Source organism: Sinocyclocheilus anshuiensis, unplaced genomic scaffold (genome assembly GCF_001515605.1).
Source record: "Sinocyclocheilus anshuiensis isolate Anshui unplaced genomic scaffold, SAMN03320099.WGS_v1.1 scaffold1272, whole genome shotgun sequence".
NCBI classification, from domain to species: Eukaryota; Metazoa; Chordata; class Actinopteri; order Cypriniformes; family Cyprinidae; genus Sinocyclocheilus; species Sinocyclocheilus anshuiensis.
In genome coordinates, this window is record NW_015547713.1 from 271,025 (window position 1) to 293,712 (window position 22,688).

The 22,688-nt window shown below is 39.1% G+C and overlaps 1 pseudogene; it reads left to right on the top strand.

Annotated features, from left to right (window-relative positions):
- LOC107704093 (protein cordon-bleu-like) overlaps positions 1-13,865 on the top strand; it is a 91,448-nt pseudogene extending 77,583 nt beyond the window's left edge.
- The last annotated feature ends 8,823 nt before the right edge of the window (positions 13,866-22,688 follow it).

Here is a 22,688-nt window from a genome sequence, read left to right on the forward strand (position 1 = left end):
AGTGATAAAACTAGCGGTTTCTCCAGTAATGGCTGTAATCAAAGCAGCTCCGCTCATGAATGCTACTTTATCAGATCAAATGAAAATACCATCGAAACTTTTCTGAAGACAGTCGGTTCCCTTCAGAGATACATTCATATAAAACACCCGCACCGTATTATGATTTTGAAACGTGCAGTGCTCATGTTTATTCAACGAAGTCAAACGGCACAAATAAAAAAAATGTATGGGAAACTGGTAATGTATATCGAAATATCGGAAATGTGTTTAAAAATCATATCACCGTTATTGAAAAAAATAATATCGCGATACATATTGATATTGAATTATTGTCCAGCCCTATCTGAGGGCATAACTCCTTCTAGTGGAGGGAGCCCTAGCACTTACAATAGTCTGTACTACATCACCTGGAAGCCCAGCATCTCTTAGTTGGTCCCCCTCAAAGACCAGACATGAAGGTTCCAGTGCTCGGGCTGGGGATGAAATACCATCCCCTGCGCCTGAGATAGGAGATCTCTCCTGACCAGAATTGCCCATGGCGAGCCATCGAGGAGGGATATTAGATCTGAGAACCATACTCTGGTCGGGCCAACGGGGTGCTATCAGTAAGAGGCGAGACCCTTGTTGACAGACCTTGGCAGGACTTGGCAGATCAGGGGAAATGCGTAAAGATGCAGTCTGGGCTATGTGTGGGCCATTGCGTCCAGACCCAGGGAAGCTGGAGGAGTCAGAGAGAAGTAGAGGGGACATCGTGCTGTCTACTTTGAAGCAAAGATGTCCACCTCTGCTTCGTAAAATCTTTCCCAGATTTGACTGACTACTTCGGGGTGGAGTTTCCATTCCCGTGTGTCACAGCTTGTCTGGACAGCAAGTCTTCTCCCACATTCATATGCCCGGGAATGTAAATCACCCTGAGGGACAGGAATCTGTCCTGTGCCAAAAGCATAACCTGCTGCACTAGTCGGTTCAGGTGGCGTGACTGCAGTCTGCCTTGGCGATTTATGTAAGAGTGGACTCTTCCGCAGTGTTGTCCACCCACACTAGGACATGGTAGCCTCTTAACTGCTGGAGGAAGTAACCCTTATTTGCCTCTGGCTATTGGCCCTTGGATGAAATCTCCTGGCTCTGAGCCACAACTGAAATGGTCTGCAGGACTGCAGGAGGCCCAAAGGTATCAACGTGGATGCAGCCGCCATGAGACCTAGAACCCTTTGAATGTAATGGATGGTAACTTTCTGGCCTAGCTTGATATTCTTTAGGCTGTTTAGAATAGATTCGACACATGCAGGAGACAGCTGTGCCCGCATCGTGATCGAATCCCATACAACCTCCAAATACGTTGTCCTCTGAGGAGGAGAGAGAACCTTTTTCTTGGCGTTGAAGTCAAGTCAAGTCTTTTTCTCAACCCCAGAGATTCGAGATGAGCTAGGACGATATCCCGATGTCGAAGCACAAGCTCTTGAGGCTGGGCCAAAAACAGCCAGTTGTCTATGTAATTTAAAATGCGGATGTAATTTAAAATGCCCTGGAGTCGCAGAGGAGCTAGTGCTGCATCCATGCATTTTGTGTATATGCGGGGTGACAAGGCTAGGCCGAATGTAAGAACCCGATACTGCTAAGCTTCGCCCCTGAAAGTGAACCTCAGGAACTTCCTGTGTTGTGGCAGGATTTCTTTGTGAAAGTATGCATCCTTAAGATTGATTGTCACGAACCAATCCCCCGATTGGATCTGAGAAACAATCATTTTTATTGTCAGCATTTTGAACTTGTATGTTCTGAGGTAGCGGTTCAACCCACGAAGATCTAAAATTTGACACAACCCCCGAAGATCTAAAATTGGACACAACCCCCCATCTTTCGTGGGAACCAGAAAATACCGGCTATAGTAGCCTGCCTCTCTGCCTGGCAGGGGATCATGTTCTATGGCCCCTTTGTCCAGCAGAGCTTGCAATTCCTGTGTCAACAAATGTGCTTGTTCCGGTTTCACGGAAGTGGAGACCACGCCGTTGAAACTCGGAGGAAGACGTTCAAACTGTATCCTGTAGCCTTTCTCTACAGTCCTTTCGACCCACGGAGAGATATTTGACAGTAGTTTTCACGCTGCCAATTTTTCTGAAAGGAGCACTAGTTTTGACACTTCGCTTTGCTGGGGGAATGTTAGATGTTCGGTGTCCTGAAACATGGCAGGAGGCAACCGAACATTTCACATTTTGTTGGAGACAGCTGTCCTCCGAAACAACAATGGCGATTGTACAGCGGTCCCCTGAGGGTGCCGGAAAGAAGCCCTACTCTCTGCTGGAATTTTTCGTGCCCCTCCCTGAGGGGACACACCCCCACGGCCCTGGGCGCACCACCCTCAGGACATCTTTTTAGAGGAGCGGATGCTCCTCAGGTCTGGCTTCTTAGTTGTGGTCTGTGGAGTGCTGCAAGCCGTTCCCCAGTCTTTGTGAAGAGGCGCACGACTTGCCACACTCTCTTTCTGGCCTTTACACCTCAGAGAATCCAGATCTGGTCGGGACTGGGTGGCTGACAGTCCTGACGCTTGAGCATGACGGGGAGAAACTTTACAAAAGCTTTCTCGTAACGCTTCGCCTCCCGGAACCTACTGATGACTGTGTTGACAGAGCCACCAAATAGGCCAGAAGGCGAGAGAAAGCGAGCATTGTTTTTTTCAGAGAGGATGAGCTCCCAGGGGAGAGATAGACTGTGAGAGTCTCTTCCACCTGGGTTATCATCATGTAGCCCCGTGCCTTTGCATCCACGGTGGTCGAATAAATCGACGTCGATGGCACAAAGACATGGGATGAATAGGGCTTACTCCATGAACGAGTTAACTCATCATGGAGATCGCCAAAGAAGGGGAGAGACCATCGCTGAGGTCCCTTCCCTTGGCCACCTGACAGAAATCTGGCATTGAGCTTCGAGCATTTGGGGGTCTCCTGCTCCTGTGGCCAGTCCAACTTTAGTCTGTGGACTGCCCGAGTCACCACCTCGAGTAACTCCTCATATGCTCTGTCCTCGCGAGATGAGCCTTGAACAAGGAGGCACGCATCTCTTAGCGGAATCCCCTGACATAGCAAGTAATTCCTCTTTTCTTTCTTTTCAAAAGACAAACTGCGATGCAGCACGGCACAAAACGCACACAGACACACACAATACGGTCACCTGAAGACAAAGAAACCTTAAGGTGTGTCTGTTTCACGTCTATTTATAACCCTGCAGGTACACGTAATCAAATGACGTCACCCACCGAGGTTATTTAAGCCAATTCTTGGTGTGCTTGACACACGTACTTCACAACCGGTCGAACAAAGAATGTTCTCATATGCGTTATTGAAACGCAGCATTGAGAGTAGCTTTTGATATCTGCACAATAGCACATGTGATACTGATTTTATATAATAGTTCAATAAACAAGAAGTTAATATTATGTGAAATAATATTATATATATACACACACACAATACAACACAATATTGTATTGTCTGTTTTGCTAAATTTTGCAAATGAAAATAGTTCAAACAAAGCCACAGCAGAACTGTTGTGAGACTCAGAAACAGCGGCGTTTCATTCTTGAATGAATCTACGTTACGTTTAACATGCTCCTGGAATGGTCAAAGCTTTTCTGCACCCTAGACTGGACTACATTCCTTAGGTGTCTTCTAAAACCGACCAGCCGGTCATCCTGGAAGTATTCTTTCATCTGCCTCATAAATCTCCGGAGCAAGAAAGGCTTCATCTTTTATGCCCAGTCCAGCCCTTAGGATCTACCTCTACTGCTGAAATTGATGTTCCCATAGCGTCAATGGCATGACACAGCATTTAGTTCCATTAGAAAGGGAACGTCTCAGGTCAAGTATAGATTCTGGGGATTCTGTGATCTAGGTGCCCTTTTATGCTCTCACTGATGCAAAGCATTTTGAAGTTTTGAATACTGTGCAGTAAGACCAAAAATGTGTATTAAGAAGGTAAATATTGTCAGATTCGATGCTGACTTGAAGCTGGTTGTAGCTGGATTTTCATAAACTTGTAAAACAATGAAATAAAAAAAAAACGGACATTTTTACCCACATATTTGAGTTGGAATTGTGATTAATTTATTTAAGTTTCAGATATTTTACATTTAAACAACAACAGTCATTTTATATTTACCACACTTGATCTACCCCACATTGTTTGAACTCCATAAGATCAATCCGTTTATTGGACTTTTTCTCAGTTGGACATAGGGCTGTGCAAAAAAATCAAATGCGATTTTCATGCTCATCTCGTCAGTAAAGCCGGTTCTGTGATTAGTAGTAAATCTCCAGCACGTGCTTTCAGATGGAGCTGCATTTACTACACAGAGCCGTAGGTCACTGAGAAGCTACACAAATAGCTGTCATTATCGCGAACCATTTCTTCGATGTCATAATCGTACAATTATATCGTCTGTGAATTATTATTTTTTTGTTTCTTTTCTCTTCTCGTAGCTTGTCAGAGAACTACGGCTCTGTGCAGTAAATGCTGCTCCATCTGAAAGTAGGTGATGGAGATTTACTACTAATCACAGAACCGGCTTTACTGACAAGATGTGCATGTCAGTTTTGTCATGCACATTTTGTACTCCGTTTACACCCATATTTAGCACTGTACCCCTCACCCAAGATTTATCTTAACACCAGGTATAACTTTTCAGGAAATATCTGTTTTAGGCTTACGATCAGGGCCTAACTTCTACACCCTTGTTAATCAGCTATAAGTTCACACTGATTTTAGGAATAAATTATGGGTAGGGTTAGGTTTAGGGGTAGGGATTGGGTTTAGTCTATATTTATCGCATTTTATTTTTTGCACAGCCCTAGTTGGACAGGAATCAAAAACTCTCCCAGGCAGAGTGGAGACAGAGCTGAGGATTTATCTCTCTCATTCTCTCTGTTTACCACCATCAATTCATTCCCACAGTTCAGCCAGTCTCACGTTTATCCATTTCCAGCTAGCCGGTGTACCTCCACTGCTTACTGAGGAGTCTGGTTTTTTAAAACTTTGCTATATGGAGCTGAAAGTGCTGACTGCTATCCAGATGTATGTCTCTGCCAAAGCCTGAAGCCTTACCTCCAGCTTCTCACTCCGGCTCGGTCTCCACTATAGTGTCTTTTCATGCTTTTTCTTTTTTCTAGGAAAGGGCTATTAGTTTTTCCACTCTGTCATCTTTAAAAGCAGCCTTTTCCAAAGGTGTTAAAATACACATTTTTCTAGGCTTGTGTTCTTATCACATCAACTCACTCAATCATTTTGCAGTGCCTGGTGTACGTATTTAATGTAGGCTATAATTAATGGGAGGTTTTTTTTGCTAAGTGCAAAGAGAGCTCAGAGGGCAAGTCCAGGAAAAAAAGTTAAGAAATGACAGGTGAAATCTTTATTGTTGATTAATACAACTCCTCAATGAGCACAGAACAACAGGAGTTCTTCGTCTGATCTAATACTGTAAATCCTGTACTGTAATGTCATACAAAAATTAGAATTTTATTTTAAATTTTTGTCCTTTTGATATTGGACCCTGACTTCAATATTGTATGTAAGACTGTTGCTACACTGATGGCACAAAATAAATCCAATAATTAGAAAACAATGCTATTTCTGTAATTCTTATACAGAAATGCAGTATTACTGTGTGAATAATGATATACTAGGGACAGCTTTCCTAAAGTTGGTCAATTTCTTTTACTGGCGTGTTACAAATACACAACCAGCTGAGATGTTTTATTGATTTTTCAGTAGTGGAAATATTCAGCGAGGACGTCAGTCAATCAAGAGACAAAATGGATATGAAGAATACCCAGAGATTACTGCTCAGATACAGCTCACCTTGGCCGATCTAGATGCAAATCTGGCAGGTAAATTACTCACAGATGAAGTTATTTATGATGTTTCAACCTCTTAGCTATGCTTCCTCATTAATACTTTAAAGGGTCACGATACCTTTAGTTCTCACCATAGTTGAAAAATGTTACAAATGTGGTTAAGGTACAGTCATGGCCAAAAGTTTTGGCAGTGACAAAGTTTTGTGTTTTGCAAAGTTTGCTGCTTAAGCTGTTGTGGTGTTCACATTGTTTCTAGATTATTGTGTAGACTGATCAGTTGCATTTTAAATAATTGCTAAAAGCTTCATTGGCCAAAAAAATGAGGTTTGCATCAAATTGGCCTCACATGCAAGGAGCTTGCTACGAAGAATATTGCACCTGAAAGAACCATTTACCGGATCATCAAGAACTTCAAGGAGAGTGGTTCGACTGCAGTGAAGAAGTCTTCAGGACGTCCCAGAGTGCCCAGCAAGAGCCAGGACTGTCTCCTCCTGAGGAGTCAGCTACGGAATCATGTCACCACTAGTGCAGAGCTTGCTCAGGAATAGCAGTAGGTTGGTGTGAGAGCATCTGCATGCACAGTGAGGACAAGACTTTTGGACCACGGCCTGGTGTCAAGAAGGGCAGCAAAGAAGCCACTTCTCTCCAAGAAAAACGTCAAGGACAGACTGAAATTCTGCAGGACGTACAAGGATTGGAAAGCAGAAGACTGAAGCAAAGTTATTTTCTCTGATGAATCTCCCTTCCGACTGTTTGGGACATCTGGAAAATCGATTGTTCAGAGAAGAAAACGTGAACGCTACCATGAGTCCTGTGTTGTGCCAACAGTGAAGCATCCTGAGACCATCCATGTGTGGGGTTGCTTTTCAACCAAGGGAGTGGGCTCTCTCATAATTCTGCCCAAAAACACTGCCATGAATAATGAATGGTATCAAAATGTCCTGCAAGAGCAACTTCTTCCAATGATCCATGAGCAATTTGGTGATTATCCGTGCATTTTCCAGCATGATGGAGCATCATGTCACAAAGCAAGAGTGGTAAAAGAAGTGGCTCGAAGATCATTACATTGAAATGGCCAGGCAACTCCCCGGATCTCAATCCCATAGAGAACCTGTGGTCAAAAGGCGAATGGACAAGCAGAAGCCCACAAATTGTGATCAACTACGAGAACTTATAAGGCAAGAATGGATCGCCATCAGTCAGGATTTGGCCCTGAAGCTAATATCCAGCATGCCAGAGTGAATTGCAGAGGTTATGAAGTACAAGGGTCAACACTGTAAATATTGACTCATTATATTTTTTTGCCAATAAAAGCGTTTAAAAGTTATGATATGCTTATCATTGTTTGTTTAGTATACCATAGAAACATGTGGAAAAATAATCTACAAATACTGAAGCAGTAAACTTTCTTATGTCACTGCCAAAACTTTTGAGTGGAGATAGAAGAGTGGAGACAGACAACACAATAGCGTCTTCTGATTCAGACAGTTCTGTTTCACTGTCATGGAGTTAAAAGCATCAGAATTTCGCATAAATGCATGTTGCAATTCAGCATTACATGCAACAAAACTTGATTTTGATAGCTCACCGAACATTACGCTAATACACGCATATCCTGTGACGTATAAGTCACATATTCTGTGGCATATGTATGTAAGCAGTTTGATGGGTTTTATCACTGATGGTTACACTGATGGTGTGGATGTATCACATTTATGTTGGAGACTCGGTATATGGAGGAGAATTCATGTATCATGAACGTTCCCTTTCGATCCAAGAGCACGTCTCTCAATTACTGTATGTGATCGTACAGTTTGATGTGTCCGTTATAGGAAATCAACATGTGCTGTCGTGAATAAAAATGACAGATGAGTCATCAATGAAATATAGGTGTAAGAAAACCACATCCTGTGAAGAATTCAGTTTAACGGATTCTAACATTGTGTTCTATGATGTTTAACACACATACCTCATAATCTCAGAAAATGAACTTTAGAGTTTCATGACCCTTTAAAATCTTTTTTTTTTTTCCCAGTTATCCATCCTGTAAATTGCCAGGAAGTAATTTAAGTAAACATGTTTCCTGACAGCTCTCATACCATGAACAATGTTTGAATGACTAATTTACTCCATAATTGTGTTTTTTTTTCTCTAAATATTACACATTAATTACTCAGCAGGAACATCTATGTTTGTGGAGGATGAAATACCTGTTTCCATTGTTGACATGGACATTCCAGTGACAACTATTGATGAAGTTTTTGAGGATGACCGGTGCAGCTCGAGTGAGTGTGAGGCAGCATTGCTATGCAGCTCTCAAAACATTACCAGCCAATTGTGTGCACCATGTGAAGCTATACAACACAAAAACAACAATGCCTGCCTGATAGAGGAGAAACACAGAAGTCCATCCCCAAACATAGAGAAGCAGTCACAAGAGACTACACTCACAGTTATTGAGAAAAACATGAGGACACCTCGAACCAGCGAGAAGCCAACACAAGACACTGAGCTTATGGAAGAGAAACTGTACAATATGGAACAGAAGGCTGTCTTCAACTCCGAGACTAAGAGTAAAGCTGTAAATGAAGAATTAAAGAGTCAGAGAGACATAGTATCACAGAAGTCCCAAAGTTTTGTGTGTCCTGCTGTTCAAAGGGTTCAAAAGGTTCCTGACGAGAGACTGAAGACTGCACCTATGGTCTAGAGGTTCAGTACAGAGACTGCTTATGACGAAAGGACACCTTATTATCAGAGTCCCGACAACTCAGGGTAAGATCACCCAGAGTTCCGGCTCTCACTTTGGAATGAAAACCTTCACAGTCATCCCCCCCAAACCAGCTGTGTCTCAGACCAAGCCTACAGGTTCTTTAGTCATAGGTGCCATTAAGATTGATGAACACGGCAACATGGTTACACAAAAACAGATTTCCACTGGCCCAGAGAAAAATGGCAATCCCAATGTGGACGCTAATACAGAAACATCCCCATTGGACAAAGCCAAAACATTCTGGAGCACTGCAGAAAAGCAAGACCAATCAACTACGATCAACTGAGGGCCCATAGTAAACAACAGAGATACTGATGTGTTCAAACCCTCGATTGTGTCTGGAGTCTCTAAACTTTCAGTGAAAACACCTCCTGAGGAAACACACAAAGAGGTCATTATATTGGAAAGGAAGCCCATATCTGTAGTGGCAAGTAAGCCTTCATTCCTTCGCCTCTTTCACAGCCGAAAGGCGAGATCTCTCTTTTCTTAAACCCTCCAGAAGAACCTCCAGCCAATACATAGCTTCTGCCATTGCTAAAAACAATAGCATTCCCAACACTAAAACAGATATCAAGCAGGCACCATCAGAGTCCATTGTTGGTGTTCAAAAACCTGTCAGTCAACAGTTTAATAGTGAGGTTAGACTTACAAACATACACAAACCTGCTAATGCTTTCAAACCCCCCCAAAATTCAATGCCTTCTTTTGGACACCCTAAACACCTGAAAAGTTACATCAGTAATGTTGCCGAAAAGCCAGCAAGTTCTGAGAGAATAAGCAGTGTTGAAAAAGGCACTCTGCTTGGGGAAGACAGAACCAAATCTCTTGAATCACATCCCTTAAATAACAAAATCCAGCCTTCTACACATATGTCTGCTCACATTAAACACATGGAGTCTTCCTCTGAAGAAGCCACACCAATCAATAAGTTCCCAGACACCTCCTCTGCCAGAGAGACGCCAACAGACACCACACGTCCACCACTTACAAAGAAGCCAGAGGTACACAAATCTGAGATTCCATATAATCCAAACCAAGCTAACTTGTTTGGACCAGTTAAGAAGTTCAAGCCTGTACAGAAGAAAACTTCTATCCATAGCTCGCTTATGGAGGCCATACAGTCTGGAGAGGGCATTGAACAGCTCAGAAAGGTAAACTGTCAATCACAGCATGAAAGTAAATGTATCAGCTTTTTGGAATATCTTAAGCTGGAATGTTTTTACAACTTTGTTAAAGATATTATGATTAAGGATTTTCAAAATTTTCAGGAATGAAAATGAGAATTGAATGTATTAAATCTGTCTAATGTCTTGCTTTTCACATTGTTCAGGTGTCTGGCTTGTCTACCAACTGCACAGTTAGGAAGCCAACTTACAATTATGCAGATAACGAGCATTCAGCACTTCTTTCCGCAATAAGAGCTCCAAACAACTCTGCCAGACTGAAGAAGGTAAGCTAAATATTAGTGCCACTTAAGGTGTGGTAGGGTTGAAAAGGGGCAGAAGATGGAAATTTACCAAATAATTTCTGCCCCTTTACAACCCTAAGGTGTGGTCACATTAATGAAATTTTGTGGGCAAAGAAGGTCCATTGTCAATAGTCAACACAGGAAATTTGCATCATCTTGAACCCAATGAGAAATCCTTGTGATTTTTTGGCTGAAATTCCAGATTTTGCCCAAAATTCTAGATTGTGCTGATTCTTACTGAAATAACAGAATTTTCATTTGTTGAATTTTGCACAGCAATGGTAAATGTGTGCACATCTTTTTGCGGATAACAATGTGACACTTACTTTTACACTTACCTTTGTACTGTGAAATTCTGCAGGCAAAAAAAGGATGGACCAGATGTTAAGTGCAAGCAGGTTTTTTTTATGCAGCACTCTAAATCTTTGAACAGTGCTATTATAAAGAAGTGGCTGAGTAAGCACTGCTTGAATGCCTCGTTCATTGTGAATGTTAACAGGGTGGCCGCAGTTCCTTATCACGAAAAGTCTGACTTTTTCCGTGTTTAAGTGCTATAATCGGGTCCCCGATGCAGCTACCAACCCAGGAAACGTGAAAAAGATTAACCCTGTAACTTTATTTTGGTAAGCCTTTTTCTGCAAGCGTCTGAAAAAACGAGCGCGTCAGATTTCACTCCCTGTGTGACATGGCAAATGGATCTTATTATAATATCACCGCCCCTCAATCTGCACGTTTCCACCCACGGCACCGCCATTCTGTTTTCGCATAATTCGCAAGCGACAACGGTGTACCAGTTCTAACACCATGGCAAAAGTTTGAGCAAAGCATGCTAACTGTTCTATCGGTAGCTGCACAGACAAGCACAGAACACTATTTAGAGTCCCAGCCTCAGAGGAGACAAGAGAGCAGTGGATTTATTTATTTATTTACTGTGTATTACGCTGCTGCCACACAGATCTAATATAAGCATGCAATTTCTTTCCCAGCTGTTTACCTTCACAGACATAACTGACTGTTTTTGTAACTCGTGTGTTTTTAACAAACTTTTGTGTATTTGATAGTTTAATCACAATAAGACATTAAAGAGAACTTAGTTTAGTACTCACATGCCATATGACTGTTGTGACAAGTCAGAAGCGTGTGGATCCATTTGCAGCTTTTATTTAGAGTAGTCAGACAATACTGGGTCAAATACCAGCAAGGCAGAACAGCAGACACGAGGCAGAGACAGAGTCATGAACCAGACGAGAGATCGGGGCAGGCGGCTAGCAAACAGAGTCCAGGTGAAACAATCCAAGTCGGGGCAGGCAGATAACAATCAGAGAATCGGGACACAGTCCAAGAACAGATGCACAGAAAATCAAACACGGGTATAACGCTCGGAAATGACAGCCAGGGCAAATCAAGACTTCGCAGAGAGTCTGTGTGTGTGAGTGGCTTATATGTGTGTGTGTATATGAGGTGCATGTGTGGATGAGCGATCAGTCCCAGGCATGAGGGGTGATGGGAATTGGAGTCCGAATGGGAATGACTAATATTCGGGAGACGGTTCCCTCTGGTGGTGCGGAGGAGGCGGTACGGGAGCCTCCTCTGTAACAGAGACAGGCGCTTTCTGTACGTGTGCTTTGGATGTGTGTGCTCAGAAAACCCTATATCAGAAGTTTAATCTAATGTGGCTTTAAAACGCATGATTTCAGCGTGATAGACATGATAATCAAAACCAAACAGATGTGTTTCCACCTTCCACTCAAAATAGGCATTTTCAAAATTATATAATAAATGATCTGTGGAATATTTTAAGCTGAAACTTCACAGACACTTTCTGGGGACACCTGAGACTTATATTACATATTGTAGAAAGGGGCATAATAGGTCACCTTTAAAAAGTCTTAAAATGTCTTGGGTTTTTTGGGATAGTTCACCCAAAAATTAAAATTGGCCCATGATTTACTCACCTCAAGGCATCCTAGGTGTATATGACTTTCTTCTTTCAGATGGATCCAATCGGAGTTATATTAAAAATTGTCCTGGCTCTTCCAAGCTTTATAATGGCAGTGGGTGGGTGTTTCTCTTCAACAGTTCAAAAGAAGTCCAATAAAGCGCATCCATCCATAATTAAAAAGTGCCTCACACGGCTCCGGGGGGTGAATAAAGACCTCCTGTAGCGAATCGATGCGATCTTGTAAGAAACGTATCCATATTTAAAACGTTATAACCACTTTTCTGTAGCTTGCGCTAACTGTCGTATGCGGAAGCCATTTCCAGGCAGATGACGTAGGACGTTTGCTTAGCGCATGTGAGGATGCCTGTGAGTATATGCTAGTCTCGTGAAAACCAACGTTTGTTTACAGGAGCAAAGGAAGCAAAGTTTCTTTACTTCAGCAAAGGAAAACCAGTTTCCTCTTGGCTTATATCGAAATCCTCCGACATTTTTCTTTACAAATCCTCGTTTTGTACTTCTAATTCGTGACCGGTGTTTTGTTTTGTTTTGTTCTCTCCTCTCTGCTTCCGCATTCGTCACTTCTCACCAGCGCATTTGCCACGCATACGTCCTACGTCATCCAGCTGGAATGAACGTGCATACGACAGCAGAAGCTAGAGATTACGGTTTATAATGTTTCAAATATGGATATTTTTCTTACAAAAAAGCATAGATTCGCTACAGGAGGCCTTTATTATTGAAGATTTATTCCCCCGCTGTAGTTAGTAGTTACTGCGTCATAGAATACAGGTCTAACTCAAAAAATAAATAAATTACAGGTCTAACTAGCTAGCTGACCAGCCTCCTAGCTACTTTAGGCTACTTGCATGGGTTAATGCAAGTTTACTTTACTTGATACGTACACCACCAAAAATCTTGGTGACGCGGTGCTTTTGTGGGAATATTTTGTATGGGATATTGTCTACTGATATGAAAAGTTCACTGTATATCGTAATAATAAAATATCACTGTCAAAACTGCTGTTTGTTTTCTTTTTACATTAAACACATTAAATATTATATATACGCATGTATTATAATGTGTATTTCCATCACAGGTTTGGTCTTAAATTTTACATGAGGTGGTATTAAAAAGGTCTTAAAAAGTCTTAAATTTAACTTGTTCAGCTATAAATGCCATGTCATTGTCGTACTTCTAGACCAAATCAGGAGCAGCTAAGGAGTTGGAGCTGATCAGGAAACTTGAGGAGGACAGAAATGTCCAGAGAGATGATATCTCACCTCCTCCCACTTCTTCTCCTGCCTTTGTGCCATCCCCACCTCCATCCTTTAGTCCTCCCCCACCTCCACCTTCAGCTCCAGTCAAGACCCCTCTAGTGCTGCCTGCTGGAGGAAACCCAGAGTCGGCCCGAGAGGCTCATTGGAGGCCATTTGCTCAGGTTCTGGGGCTCAACATCTGAGGAAGGTAAGAGGCTCATTACAGCCCAAGCTTGTTTTAAAGAAACCATATCGGAGAAATGTAAAAAAAAAAATTTGATTTTAGATAAATTTACTACTTTTGGTATTTTACCACTAATCTTCCACAAATTTTGCAGCTTAATGATTTTTTACATTAATTTATGTGGAGTTTCTGTGAAAGTTGGTAACACCAAAGACAGTAACACCAGAGATACCATCATGTGGATTAAATTGAATTCAAAACATTTATCTCTTGAATAAAAGAAAAAAATATTACAACTTAAGGCTTTCAATTACACAGGTCCCTGTCACACAGACAAGACGGCAAGTGAATGGGAGACTTGGCACCATCCAGACAACATCACCTCTTTCTTAAGGACACTAGAAACCTTCACTGGATCACCGTTTGGGTTTACCCATCGCCAAATCTGGTGTTTAAGCATAAATTCTTTATTTATAGTTATATGCTGCTTCACATCCATGCCAATACTAATTTGCCTAGTTTCAGGCAGTTTATGTCTTGTTACTGAAATTCTAATGATGACAGTGTAGTTCTTTGTTAATGCTGCTTTGAGTTAGATTTTTTTTTCTCTCTCATATGTCTGCCTGACTTCTATATCTCTATCAGTATTATACCTGAATATATTATGCAGGTATTTGCTGTTGCATCACAGTATAAGGTGGTGGGCTGCAATTGAATCCACCTGCCAACCACAACAGTCTGTGGCTTTTTGATGTTTATTTTTTAAAGGAACACTAAGTGGTAAAATGGAAAACACTGAGAGATTTTTATTTAATCAATTTTATAAAGGTGTTTCTTTAAATGTTTTGCTATTTTGTTATATATACATTCTGATAATTAGATCACAATCTATTTTCATTAGAAAAGTGGACTAGAAACAATGAACCATTCTTGACACTCTTATTTTTGAAGCATTGTACAGTAGATACACATGCCGTATATTTGACCAATACTAATGCACTTTCTCTAAAACAAATTATTTTGAAAGCCTTATAGATACTGTATGATTGGACATAATGTAATTAATTCCTTTTCACCAGTCTGCTGAACAGCTGTGATCTAGAGCTATCATGGTGTTTCAGCTTTAATTTATTCCATTGCGAAAATCCTACACTACTATAATTAGAGTAAATTGTTTAATATATTTACACATGTTGTAAATATATTTATGTTGTTAGCATTATAGACTATATGACAGGCCTGTACAGTGGCAATCTTACTGAATAAATTACTTGAGTATAAGTTGACAGGTGATTATTTTGTATAAAATATACCTGACACTAATATAGTAAGTTTCAAATCTGACACTAAAGCATTAATGTAATGAAAAGATTTTTAAATAATGCTTTTGTGATGTCATTTTTTTTTATTGCAGCACAAACTGAATCAAACTTGTAAATCAATAAAAAAAATAAAAAAATACAGGCTTTCTTTACATTGCTTTTACATTGCATTGAGAAATAACAAATTGTATGCATATACTCTAAAAGGATTGGCTGCAGGACTTTTTACAATTTCAATTGTTTTACCATTTCAGTTTCAATTACAATTGTTTAGTCTAGATGCCACTGGCATTGTTTGTAATTTTGCAATGATTGTCATAAATAAAACATAAGCACCAAGCTGCAGACAAGTGCAGAGGACTCAAAATAACACAACTTAATAAATTAATTGTAAAAAGTCTGAAAAATGCCAAAATAAATGTATATTTCAATCCAGTTTCAAAATTGATATGGTGTGAGACTGACTAAAACACATTGCCACACTGTGACCAGTACCCAGTCACAATACTGTATAGGTTTTGCAGTATGTTAAGTTAGGTTTTCATTTCAAAAAGCTTGCCGGCATATAGGACAGCATTTTAAAGCACTAATACATGATTCTGAAGGTTCATCTCCTGTCAGGAAAAACTGGCTTGTCTTGCAAGATTATATACCTCTTGCACCATGTCTTCGTTTATCGTTCAACTTGTTTATCTTGTTCTCCAGCTGACAACGGTTCAAGCATATGCTTGGACAATTGCCATGAAACCGTTGCATTCTCCATATGATGAACAAAAAGGCTTTCCAGGGCAGCCCTTACTGGGTTGGTAGCTTAAGATTGATTATACAGCCGATGATGGTGAACAACTTTCCCTTGAGCCTGATTGAAATGATAAGATACACAAAACGGTTGGATGAGGATTGAAATCACAGTGGTTCCCACTATTAAGAAATCTCTTATTCTTTTAATCTATATCTATTAGTATATCTCTTTAATCTATTAAGTCTTCTCTCTCTGTAATCAGTATAACCAGATAATATATATTATTGTTTTTTGTTTTTTTTATTGCAATCCACAGAGAAGTCAAAAGTTGTGGGAACTCTGGGAAACTCTAAAGTTGATTTGAAAGTTACAGTATGTCCTCCTGTAATGGTATTATTGGTTCTCTAGCATTCTTGCTAGAAAGGCCTGTAAGTGCACACTTCAGCTAAAATCAAACAAATTTACAGTAAGTCAGACCAGTTAGTCAGATGTTTTACAGAAAGTTGTAGTTAATTAGCTTTGGTCTGGCTTAGGTCTACCTGACTTGAGGCTGAGGAAACCCCAGGTGGAAACTGTCAGGTTTGGCAAGGTTTGGATCGATCTCTCACGGTCTTGTTAGGGCATCAACTTAATGCCCACACAGACCTCTATCAAAAGCCATACGCAAACTAATGGTTATGAAGTTTTACCAAAGGTAGAGATGCCTTTACTGGCAATGATCAGATCAGATCCTAGTAAGCCTGTTTCTTGGAACTGGAATTAATTATGGTTTTATGAAATCCAGCAAGCTATTAATAGACCTTTAATTACACCCAACTCATGACAGACAGACTCTCCAGTGTTATCATTTGCTGTTTCGCTCAATCCGCATCATAAAAAGTGTTATCCAGTATGCAAGCGTTTTCTGTCTTGTCTGACAAACTGCAATTTAGACCCACTAATTTGTTCGTTTCTAAGTGCATATTTAATAGTCTATTTATGTTGGGCGAATGCAAAAGTCCCCTTTCAAAAATATTCCTTGTATCCAAGAGAGGTCTGTTGATATGCACTACCATGCCTCATTTGGCATCATAAACCATCTTCTCTTTCTTATATTAATGTGTTATTACATATTTTGGCAGAGCCCGTGTGCTCTGAGGGTTGTGGGCTGGAGGCTAGAGCACTGTCTGTCTCTGGGCAGGCTCCTCCTCGTCCTGATGGGGTAATCCCTATGGCGAATGGTAGTAAATTCTTCCCCTCCCACAATCCCTCTGTTGGTCAGAATTCCGGCTCGTTTGTGGCCAATCTGATATGTGTTACGAAACTGCAAAATGACTGTTTGCTTCCAAACTGGGGAAGCCATTAGATAGGAAAACAAACTCTGGAGAAATTAGATCAAAGGTCACAGTGATATATTTTATATGTGAGAGAGGCATCAATATTGTACAATCATTTATGGAAGTGGATCAGCAGGTATTTGAATTTGTCCTTCTCATGTACTGTACGTGTACAGATTTGACCTATGGAAATCACATAGGACTGAGTTTATTTGAAATTTCAGAGGATTAAATGGTTGAAAGTATATTTGATTAAGTAACTAAACTTAATAGGTCAACATATTTGAGTTACAGTGGAATAGAGCACAGATCAACTATACTATCTGCTATACAGGTAAGCAGTTATAATCTTCTTTTAAAATGAGCTTTCACCCAAACTGCATAAAAACAGATGCGTGTTGCCCTAAAGCAGCTTCCCAAATGGGGGTTAATGAGGGAACTACAGGGGGTTTGTAAGATGATGAAAAGCTTAATAATTAATTATAATAAATGTAAAATAAAAATAACTGTTTTTCATTATTATAATTTTCAAATATTCATTTTATACTGTAAGTTAAAACAGTTAAGACAAATTACTACTACTACTATTATAATCAGCATCAGATCACTGTAAACATACAAATGTGTTGTTAAATTATTAAAACATTAAATTAAAGTAAATATTTTACCTCTAACGAGTTCAGCTGATAAAAAGTTTGGGAACTCCTGCTTTCATCTTGGAAGCAAACAACGTTGAAAGATGAGAACTGTATAGTTCCAAAAGGGGGTTTTCACAGCAATGCCATTTTTACTTTCCAAAAATAACCTTTTTGTTTAGCGTGAAGAGCAATCTGAAGAACCTTTTTCCTCTACATATAGCACCCTTATTGCAATGGATGTTAAAGGTTCTTCATGGAACCCTTGATGTCAACAAAGAGCTTTCATTTTTAAGAGTGGATGCTAAAACTTGGAATAGTCTCATATACAAAAGCTTGACATCAGATGTTTGAATGCATTTACAGAAAATTTCCAGAGGCGGACAGTAACTAAGTACATTTACTTGAGTGTTGTACTTAAGTACACTTGAGTATCTGTACTTTACTTGAGTAGTATTTTTTCTGGAAACTTATGACTTTAACCTCACTACATCTTCTTTATTTATAGTGATATGCTGCTTCACATCAGTGCCAATACTAATTTGCCTAGTTTCAGGCAGTTTATGTCTTGTTACTGAAATTCTAATGATGACAGTGTAGTTCTTTGTTAATGCTGCTTTGAGTTAGATTTTTTTTTCTCTCTCATATGTCTGCCTGACTTCTATATCTCTATCAGTATTATACCTGAATATATTATGCAGGTATTTGCTGTTGCATCACAGTATAAGGTGGTGGGCTGCAATTGAATCCACCTGCCAACCACAACAGTCTGTGGCTTTTTGATGTTTATTTTTTAAAGGAACACTAAGTGGTAAAATGGAAAACACTGAGAGATTTTTATTTAATCAATTTTATAAAGGTGTTTCTTTAAATGTTTTGCTATTTTGTTATATATACATTCTGATAATTAGATCACAATCTATTTTCATTAGAAAAGTGGACTAGAAACAATGAACCATTCTTGACACTCTTATTTTTGAAGCATTGTACAGTAGATACACATGCCGTATATTTGACCAATACTAATGCACTTTCTCTAAAACAAATTATTTTGAAAGCCTTATAGATACTGTATGATTGGACATAATGTAATTAATTCCTTTTCACCAGTCTGCTGAACAGCTGTGATCTAGAGCTATCATGGTGTTTCAGCTTTAATTTATTCCATTGCGAAAATCCTACACTACTATAATTAGAGTAAATTGTTTAATATATTTACACATGTTGTAAATATATTTATGTTGTTAGCATTATAGACTATATGACAGGCCTGTACAGTGGCAATCTTACTGAATAAATTACTTGAGTATAAGTTGACAGGTGATTATTTTGTATAAAATATACCTGACACTAATATAGTAAGTTTCAAATCTGACACTAAAGCATTAATGTAATGAAAAGATTTTTAAATAATGCTTTTGTGATGTCATTTTTTTTTATTGCAGCACAAACTGAATCAAACTTGTAAATCAATAAAAAAAATAAAAAAATACAGGCTTTCTTTACATTGCTTTTACATTGCATTGAGAAATAACAAATTGTATGCATATACTCTAAAAGGATTGGCTGCAGGACTTTTTACAATTTCAATTGTTTTACCATTTCAGTTTCAATTACAATTGTTTAGTCTAGATGCCACTGGCATTGTTTGTAATTTTGCAATGATTGTCATAAATAAAACATAAGCACCAAGCTGCAGACAAGTGCAGAGGACTCAAAATAACACAACTTAATAAATTAATTGTAAAAAGTCTGAAAAATGCCAAAATAAATGTATATTTCAATCCAGTTTCAAAATTGATATGGTGTGAGACTGACTAAAACACATTGCCACACTGTGACCAGTACCCAGTCACAATACTGTATAGGTTTTGCAGTATGTTAAGTTAGGTTTTCATTTCAAAAAGCTTGCCGGCATATAGGACAGCATTTTAAAGCACTAATACATGATTCTGAAGGTTCATCTCCTGTCAGGAAAAACTGGCTTGTCTTGCAAGATTATATACCTCTTGCACCATGTCTTCGTTTATCGTTCAACTTGTTTATCTTGTTCTCCAGCTGACAACGGTTCAGGCATATGCTTGGACAATTGCCATGAAACCGTTGCATTCTCCATATGATGAACAAAAAGGCTTTCCAGGGCAGCCCTTACTGGGTTGGTAGCTTAAGATTGATTATACAGCCGATGATGGTGAACAACTTTCCCTTGAGCCTGATTGAAATGATAAGATACACAAAACGGTTGGATGAGGATTGAAATCACAGTGGTTCCCACTATTAAGAAATCTCTTATTCTTTTAATCTATATCTATTAGTATATCTCTTTAATCTATTAAGTCTTCTCTCTCTGTAATCAGTATAACCAGATAATATATATTATTGTTTTTTGTTTTTTTTATTGCAATCCACAGAGAAGTCAAAAGTTGTGGGAACTCTGGGAAACTCTAAAGTTGATTTGAAAGTTACAGTATGTCCTCCTGTAATGGTATTATTGGTTCTCTAGCATTCTTGCTAGAAAGGCCTGTAAGTGCACACTTCAGCTAAAATCAAACAAATTTACAGTAAGTCAGACCAGTTAGTCAGATGTTTTACAGAAAGTTGTAGTTAATTAGCTTTGGTCTGGCTTAGGTCTACCTGACTTGAGGCTGAGGAAACCCCAGGTGGAAACTGTCAGGTTTGGCAAGGTTTGGATCGATCTCTCACGGTCTTGTTAGGGCATCAACTTAATGCCCACACAGACCTCTATCAAAAGCCATACGCAAACTAATGGTTATGAAGTTTTACCAAAGGTAGAGATGCCTTTACTGGCAATGATCAGATCAGATCCTAGTAAGCCTGTTTCTTGGAACTGGAATTAATTATGGTTTTATGAAATCCAGCAAGCTATTAATAGACCTTTAATTACACCCAACTCATGACAGACAGACTCTCCAGTGTTATCATTTGCAGTTTCTCTTAATCCGCATCATAAAAAGTGTTTGACTTGTATGCCTGACAAACTGCAATTTAGACCCACTAATTTGTTCGTTTCTAAGTGCATATTTAATAGTCTATTTATGTTGGGCGAATGCAAAAGTCCCCTTTCAAAAATATTCCTTGTATCCAAGAGAGGTCTGTTGATATGCACTACCATGCCTCATTTGGCATCATAAACCATCTTCTCTTTCTTATATTAATGTGTTATTACATATTTTGGCAGAGCCCGTGTGCTCTGAGGGTTGTGGGCTGGAGGCTAGAGCACTGTCTGTCTCTGGGCAGGCTCCTCCTCGTCCTGATGGGGTAATCCCTATGGCGAATGGTAGTAAATTCTTCCCCTCCCACAATCCCTCTGTTGGTCAGAATTCCGGCTCGTTTGTGGCCAATCTGATATGTGTTACGAAACTGCAAAATGACTGTTTGCTTCCAAACTGGGGAAGCCATTAGATAGGAAAACAAACTCTGGAGAAATTAGATCAAAGGTCACAGTGATATATTTTATATGTGAGAGAGGCATCAATATTGTACAATCATTTATGGAAGTGGATCAGCAGGTATTTGAATTTGTCCTTCTCATGTACTGTACGTGTACAGATTTGACCTATGGAAATCACATAGGACTGAGTTTATTTGAAATTTCAGAGGATTAAATGGTTGAAAGTATATTTGATTAAGTAACTAAACTTAATAGGTCAACATATTTGAGTTACAGTGGAATAGAGCACAGATCAACTATACTATCTGCTATACAGGTAAGCAGTTATAATCTTCTTTTAAAATGAGCTTTCACCCAAACTGCATAAAAACAGATGCGTGTTGCCCTAAAGCAGCTTCCCAAATGGGGGTTAATGAGGGAACTACAGGGGGTTTGTAAGATGATGAAAAGCTTAATAATTAATTATAATAAATGTAAAATAAAAATAACTGTTTTTCATTATTATAATTTTCAAATATTCATTTTATACTGTAAGTTAAAACAGTTAAGACAAATTACTACTACTACTATTATAATCAGCATCAGATCACTGTAAACATACAAATGTGTTGTTAAATTATTAAAACATTAAATTAAAGTAAATATTTTACCTCTAACGAGTTCAGCTGATAAAAAGTTTGGGAACTCCTGCTTTCATCTTGGAAGCAAACAACGTTGAAAGATGAGAACTGTATAGTTCCAAAAGGGGGTTTTCACAGCAATGCCATTTTTACTTTCCAAAAATAACCTTTTTGTTTAGCGTGAAGAGCAATCTGAAGAACCTTTTTCCTCTACATATAGCACCCTTATTGCAATGGATGTTAAAGGTTCTTCATGGAACCCTTGATGTCAACAAAGAGCTTTCATTTTTAAGAGTGGATGCTAAAACTTGGAATAGTCTCATATACAAAAGCTTGACATCAGATGTTTGAATGCATTTACAGAAAATTTCCAGAGGCGGACAGTAACTAAGTACATTTACTTGAGTGTTGTACTTAAGTACACTTGAGTATCTGTACTTTACTTGAGTATTATTTTTTCTGGAAACTTATGATCTTAACTTCACTACATTTGAAAGACAAATATTGTACTTTTCACTCCACTACATTTCTATCAAGATCCTCAAAGTAGAAAGTCGTTAGCAGCTTTGAAAGTCAATAGGTGATTTTTCTTCTCTAAAACGTGACTTTCTTTTATCAGACAGTTTATCAGTGATTTCCCAGCATTTTTTGAGCACTGACCAGTTCCAAATGTGATATTTATATACAACAATTCAATAGTAAGAAGTTAATATTGTGGTTTATATTAGACACAATATTGTCTGATTTTGCTAAATTGTGTACGTGAAAATATTATCTATAAAGCCACAGAAGAACTGGTGTGCATCTCCTAATAAAACACAAAAGGTGTTGGACTTGAAGCAGCACTGCAGACTAGGGGTTGAACGACTTCTGATTTTTTGAAGTCGACTTTTATGTGATGAAAGTCGAGTCGAAATCAACTAGTCGCTGATGACGTCATTAATGAACAAATAAGTCTGGAGCTGTGACAAACACCTTGTGCACAGCTATGGCATATGACACAGCACTGCCCACATGGCTGTTGCTCCTATAACAGCTTTTTTATCAGTTCTTTTGTCTTTATATTCGCTATAAGTCGTTATATTTCTCACAGATTTCTGCTCATTTTAAATCAGATACAGATAAAGCAGCACAGTAAAGATTACATTAATATGAATGCATTAGTGAGAGCGATTGCG